The sequence below is a fragment of the Tachypleus tridentatus genome, chromosome 8, assembly GCF_004210375.1.
Source record: "Tachypleus tridentatus isolate NWPU-2018 chromosome 8, ASM421037v1, whole genome shotgun sequence".
Taxonomy (NCBI): domain Eukaryota; kingdom Metazoa; phylum Arthropoda; class Merostomata; order Xiphosura; family Limulidae; genus Tachypleus; species Tachypleus tridentatus.
The window spans coordinates 118,737,702-118,744,815 of NC_134832.1; the positions used below are offsets into that span (position 1 = coordinate 118,737,702).

The 7,114-nt window shown below is 33.9% G+C and overlaps 1 long non-coding RNA gene across 1 annotated transcript; it reads right to left on the reverse strand.

Moving 5' to 3' along the window:
* Positions 1 to 1,037: 1,037 nt before the first annotated feature.
* Positions 1,038 to 3,570, reverse strand: LOC143223323 (uncharacterized). The gene is made up of 3 exons (XR_013012824.1): positions 3,093 to 3,570; positions 1,774 to 1,867; positions 1,038 to 1,113 (listed from the first exon to the last, which is right to left on the reverse strand). It is a non-coding gene; the product is annotated as an uncharacterized LOC143223323 (long non-coding RNA).
* Positions 3,571 to 7,114: the final 3,544 nt, after the last annotated feature.

Here is a 7,114-nt window from a genome sequence, read left to right on the forward strand (position 1 = left end):
TCGAGAGGCTTATAAAACACTGTTGAGTTCCACCATTCACAGGTAGTGGCACGTTACGAAATTGTAATTACCGACGAGTAGTTTACTTTGGTAGTAATGTACACACTTGAGTTGGTAAGTTAAAAGCTGCTACTACATGCGATGATAAATGGAAATTGGAAACATACATGTATGACAAGATATATTTGTGTGCGAGGTTTTGTATGCATGTATGAAACTTTACGCAAACTCATAAGTATTATACAACACAAAACGTATTCTCAATCTCCGACAATATTACCAGCAAGTAGCCTTTGAATTGGAACGTTAGAATTTGGTTAGAAGGTTGAGACTCGAACTATGAAGTAAACTAAGGTTATTGGGTTGTAAGACATTATATTATTTGAAGAAATACTTTGCCTGTTGTCTTCACTAATATGGCCTTAAGCAGTTTGATTCGTTTGAAGATAAGAACAAAGCTACGTAAGTGCTTAGAAATGCTATGCCCACCATGGGTATTGAAAAACAGTTTTTAATGTCATAAGTCCGCTGTGTTACTTGGGAGCACACTTATTCAGCTGTCTTGTTTTCATTTTTTCCCCTAATAGGCCAGATTCTGGTGAAGAAAATGTGGTGAAGTATTAACTGGAGTTTAAGTAAGAGAACACATATGACTGCAGACATGGAACTCCACTGTAGATTTCTACTTACTTTTTAACACACTGATTTTAAAGGGAATTTTGTGATTTTTTTAACTGGAATTTTAACTTGCACTCTTCAATGGGTTTGTGTGACCAATTACAATTCTTTTGATTCTCAAGTTTTAGTTTTATAAGCTCTTAAACCTACTGCTACGCCATCAAGGTGTATATTTTGTCTGTAATATCATAAAAATGAATACAAAACGTACTGTAGTTTCTCTCTGTATATTTTGTATAAAGTTTTCTCCACATTAAAAGCTTACACTGTATAATATGTATTGCATATGTAAGTACGATTTAAGAAGACAAATCAACAAGATGAAAAAAATCTAATATGAAACTAAGATGTTTAATTCCAAGTTCCAATGTTTACAATGGTAGAGTTCTTCAACTGGTGATCACAGTTTGGTTGTTGATATTTAAATACATATACCTGCAAAAAGACAAAAACTGATGATAATTTCATAAAAGAATGAATGTTAAATCAAATAACTTTGATCATCACAACGTAAGGAACACAAGCAGTAATTGGTGGAATTAACTGCCATAGTGAGTGTATTTTTGTTTAGCTGTTTTGTACAAATTATATTATGTAGAACCCGGTAAATATTAAAATATGGACATGCAAAAATCAGAGTGTATATATAATTAAGAAAAATGTCTTTGAAAGGCCAATAGGCTATGAGTACATCTAAGATTCATGACAAAATATTTCTTTGTACTCTAAACATTTCAAACAGACTAAATTTGAACACAAACAAAGCAAATTTGAATACAACTATATCTATTTTCAGTTATAACAGCAAACCACATTTCAAGTGTATAAATATCATAAATTCTGCAGTTTACCAACAAGCTACACTAAACAAAAATATTAAATATTCCTGTCTTATCAATTGAAAGCTCTTTTAAACTAGCACAAATTATTAGACATAAGAACACACTTTTAGCACAGAATGTCATTTAGTTCACCAAGGCCAATAACAACTTGTAATCTTTTTCGTTATAAATAAATAATAAAATGCTGAGAATTTAAGTTGCATGTTCTTGTAAAATATACAGAACATGATGCTTTTAAATTAGATATTTTTACCTCATAGTATATGAATTATTAGCAAAGCCTCCTTGCTTCTCTCTCAGATTCTAGCAGATTCAGTGTGCCACCTTCACGCACAGGTTCTTTAACACTACGGATGATAGATTCTGTTACTTTCATCGAAAAATTCAACTCGTACCTTTGTGAAAAGTTCATTGCCCCCTTTTACACATCATTTGGGTTGTTTTTCTTCATAACATAAAATAGCCATTTTTGTTACTTCTAGTTTTGTCTTAGCAGTGTAATGTATTGCAAAGACTCGTGAAAAGCACCTGCAAGTTTTCTACTATATTAGAAAATTTTATATAGTACCCTTGAATTACACACACACACGAAAATAGGCATAGCCTTTAGAATAACTTAAATCTGGAATAGCAGAATGATAAAGAAAGAAAGAGAAAGATTGGAATTGTTCAGTAAAAGCTCTATAAATGAAAAACAAATCGAACAAGTGATAAAGATGTAGAATCCAAGAGTACCTTAGTCAGTAACAACGAGTGAAATGTTTACATTTAAAAACCAGAAAGTTGGCAGGTTTCAATATAATGCACAGATAATCGAGTTAACTCAGCATGCACTTGGTCCCTGGGACTGACCTCGTAACAATTTTGTGATTGTTATCAGTAAATATTACAATGCTTTCATAGGCAAAATATCAGATTTGTAAAATTAAGTTTTAAGGTTTGTTAAGCAGTGCCTCTCTCGTATAATTTTTCTTTTCACATGTTGTTTATCCAACATACAAAGTAATTTTCATTTTACGATTAAAAAATGATTTCATGAATCATAAAATTTTCAAATTTCATATAAGAAACCTTTATGATGTCAAGATGGTTATCAAATGCTTCTTAAAAACTATATATTTTATCTGTCATTTTTACTAATGACCTATGTATGGGTTCAGTTGATTTAATTGGTCTTGTAGCTACCATATAAAACAAGGAAATAAATATAACTTATGCCCTATTCATTCTAGAATGACTACATATTATAATACAAAAATATAAATATTTAGATTAAATATCTTAAACCTCTTAGCATTATACATTTATTATTTTTATTACATTGATCTCTCAGGCATGCTTGGCTAACGATATAGAAGTTACAATAACAAGGTGCATGTGCACTTGTTAACATAAACAATAATATAAGATCCTCCTTCAGTCTTTACAAAGTGATCTGCCTTGGCTAGAATTTTGTCATATACAGTCACATTTAAATTATTATACATGTATATATATTATTACTATTTAGAAACTACTTGTTGAAACTTGTTTGTTTTTTTTTTAACACATAGAACAATAAATAAAACAAACCATTATCTCTTCTAGCTACAATCTTTGCACTTGGTTGCTTCTTGACATAGGTTGCTAAGCCTTTTAGAATTTTGCACATGGAGGATATGAAACGACAAATTTTTGGGCTTATATATATAGTTGAATAACCAAACAATCATAAATTACTATATCAATACCACATAATTCCACTACAATTCATTAAGCTTAGTAACTAAGCTGTATTTTGGTTTAAAATAATATGAAATTTTAAGCACACTTAATACAAAACCTATCTACTTGAAATATTGATTCAAAAGAATGAGATGGCCTTCTAACACATTAAAATTGCTGAAAAATCCACAAGGGGACATTCTGAACTTTCAATTGGTTATTCACATGTCATATATTGAAGTATTTGAATAAAAGAGACTTTTTTCCAAAATGAAAAGAGATGAGTGTGGACACTGTGTTTGACTCAGTGCATATAGTCGGACATGTATAATAGGTTTGCCTGCACCCCCCCTCCCATGATCCTCTGAAACCAACTTTTTTTGAAAGTTTTTATGATACTTTTGAAGATTAAATATGTTTCCGGTTGCGCTTTCATGATATAAGGGGGTTTTCGGGCCCTTTTCAAAATGGCCGCCACCGAAAATAGTAAAATTACACAATATATATGAAATGATCATTATTTGCATCCACTTGGCCTATAATATTTAAATTGTTGTTATTCACTTATGTATAAAGCACAAATTGGACCAAAATATGAAATTTTGTGACATGACAAAAATCCAAGATGGCGGCCAAATTTTGGTGCATTTTCGCAAAATCGCTCATAACTTTTGAACCATTTAACGTATAAAGTTGATTTTGGTGTCTAACCATATGTTTTGCCACATAAGGAATTCAATAGAACCATAATTAGAATGATTCATCCAACCCTAGCCATATTAGCAAAATATTAACTGTGCACAGTAAGTGATTCATGCCATTTTCCGAAAAACGCCCTATTATTCCACTCTATACTCAATGCTTTGTACATTTGATTTCCAACATTTTTCTAAACTAGGTACATAACCAATGACCTTATTCTGCTATTTTATAAGGTAATATAGCTATTTTATATGGTATTAATATCACTGCATACAAAGAAAAACCAAGTAAGTATTCATAAAACTTTAATCAATGTAATCAAACTTTACATTGTTACAAGAATAACCATTTGAACATGGACAAACAAAAAAACAATATCATGAAACCACACTGTTTCTTTATACTTCATTGTTCAAGAAGTCGTCTGAGGAGAAGGACTCAATATCTGGCCCATCCTCATCAGATTCGTCTTCACTCTCATCATTGGCCATGTTGACGTCCAAAATATCTACCAGACTGGCAGGCAGGACAGGCCCCTCAGACCACACCGGATCTAGGACACCATTATTGAGGACTCTCAACGCCCCCTCGGCTGAAAGGGCGAGCATGTTTGACGCGACGGGGATGCAAACCCGCGACCCTCAGATTACGAGTCGCACACCTTAACACGCTTGGCCATGCCGGGCCCTTTGCGAAAGAAGAATCACACTATGTAACAGAAATTTTGTTCCCGGATAGTATGTGTTATTTCTTAATTGTTTATGTTGCAAAAGTACAGAAAATGGCCATTATTCCCTTCAAACTTTGCTTTTGTGAACAGGGTAATAAAATTTAGAAATTAACCTATTTTCTATGTAAAAACGGGCAAATTTGCACGTTTTCATTTACATAAGGTCTGAATAAAACAAAAATACGAATCAAGATTTACATGTATTTATGTTAAAGTTATACAAAAATGAACAAAACTGTTAAGAAGTGAGTAGTTTTTCGAGATTTGCGACTGTAATGTAAATCATTTTCACGTATCAGTCCCCAACTATTGCCTTCCATCACGTTTTCGTTATACGCTCCTTGGCAGTGGCGTTCAAAGTCCAGTATATCTTGATGGAAACATTCGCTTTGCTCCACTAAATATGTTCCTATGTTCTCCTTAAATTTATCAAGATGAGCGTCAAGGATATGGACGTTCAGGGACATCCTTCAGCCCATTTTGCCGTAGTTTTCACCAAAGCCTCAACCAGTTCCACATAAATATATATGTAAAAACGGCTTGTTTGGGCTGAGAAAATTTTTTACGTAGAGGAGCGAACAACGTTTCGACCTTCTTTGGTCATTGTTTACATATATATTTTTCTCTGCAAGTGGATTTTCTCGTTATCACTGATTATTAGTTCCACATAACTTTCGGTCTTGTAATTGCCCAAGAAACCCCGAACAACAAAGCTGCCCCAAATCAGTGATGTCGAGAAAACCCACTTATAGAGAAACGGCTCGTTTGAACCTGACGATGACCGAACAACGTTTCGAAACCTTCGTTCATCGTCACGTTCACAAAAAAACGTTGTTCTCAACCCAAACGACGAGTCGTTTTACATATATAAAGCTGCTCCAAGCTTTTATCCCTTCCTACTAAGCTTCTTGGGGAATTCTGTACACTCCAGGATCTTCTTTTTTTGTGGTTCAACGAATACATCAGCTTTAACCTTTCCTCAAATAGCTTAGGAAAGAAGTCTCAAAGGTACTTAAAGGCTGCAGACTCCTTATCAAGAGCTGTGAGAAATTGTTTTATAAGACCCAATTTTATGTGCAATAATGGAAACAATAACTTCTGGAGGTCCATTAGTGGCTCACACTTGACATAGTGCCTCCCCACAGAGAACTCGGTCCGTTATGGCCAGTGCTTCCTGTTGTAGTGCACTGGGGTGTCCATGCTGTCCCAAAGGCAAAGATAACAGGGAAACTTGGTTAAGCCTCCATGGAGACCCATCAGGAATGGCACAATTTTGAAGTCTCCGCTAACCTCCCAGCCATACTCATCATAATCAGTGATGTCGAGAAACCCACTTGTTAACCTATATGCAAAAACGGCTCGTTTGGGTTGAGAAGTTTGGGTTCTATGTAAAATATTTTCTCAACTCAAACGAGCCGTTTTTGCATATAAACATACTCATCATACTTCAAGGCTTCTAGCAAGGCCTTGACGCTGTTGTATTCCTCTCTGAGGTGCACCGAATTTTAAAAGGTCTAAAATTTGTATAATATAAAATCTTACTATTCAAGCAAGCAAAAATTGCCTGTCTTACCTTCTAGAGTTTTTTGTTTTTTTTTGCAGTGCTCGCAGGTAAAACTAGGTGCCCAAGGTTTGTCTTGATCCCCGAAAAGCTTCACACATTTTAGCAGATGCTGTCACAGAGTACTCTTTTGCTTTTGTCTTGATAAATTGGCCACATACACAGCAGAATGCGTTTGGAGAATGCTTGCAGCTCCTTGATGCCATCTCTAATAAAATTAAATAGGTCTATGTGTTCACTTAGGTAGCTAGAACAAAATTGAAGTGGTGAACCCTTGTGTATATATATATTACTATGGAAATTTCTAGAAAATTCTAAAAGGTTCTTGAAAATTCTCGTAAGTTTTACAACATTCTAGAAAGTTCTTGAAAATTCTTCTATCAGCTACTCAGCACTGAATCTACCTGGAATATTCTGGAAAATGGGTAAATTTGACAATTTCATTAGCCAGGCCACAAAAGCAAAGTTTGAAGAGAAAAAATATGTCTTTTCCATTTGTTTTAGGAATAAACAATTGGAAAATAACACTTTCTGCCCGGGAACAAGAAAAAGTAAAAATTTTGTTACATAGTGTTATAGTCTATCGTAAACAAGTACACACACCATGTGTGTGTTTTAAATTTCAGTAAAGACTGCATTTACAGCGTATTATATCTTGAGTTCATTCTACTTTTTCCTTAGCTTAAACCTAGCCAGTAAAAGCTCAAGCATTTTTTTTAGTGTCATACCTTGTTTGAATCTTCTGTTAGATGGACCTATCCCACTTCACAATAGTTTATCACAAAGTAGATAGGTGAAAATAAATTGCAGTATTGTAACTCCAGGATAATGGTTTATTACAGATTGTTCCAGTGATTAATGGAGGGCATATTGTCCTTAACTTGAACTGCTTTTAGG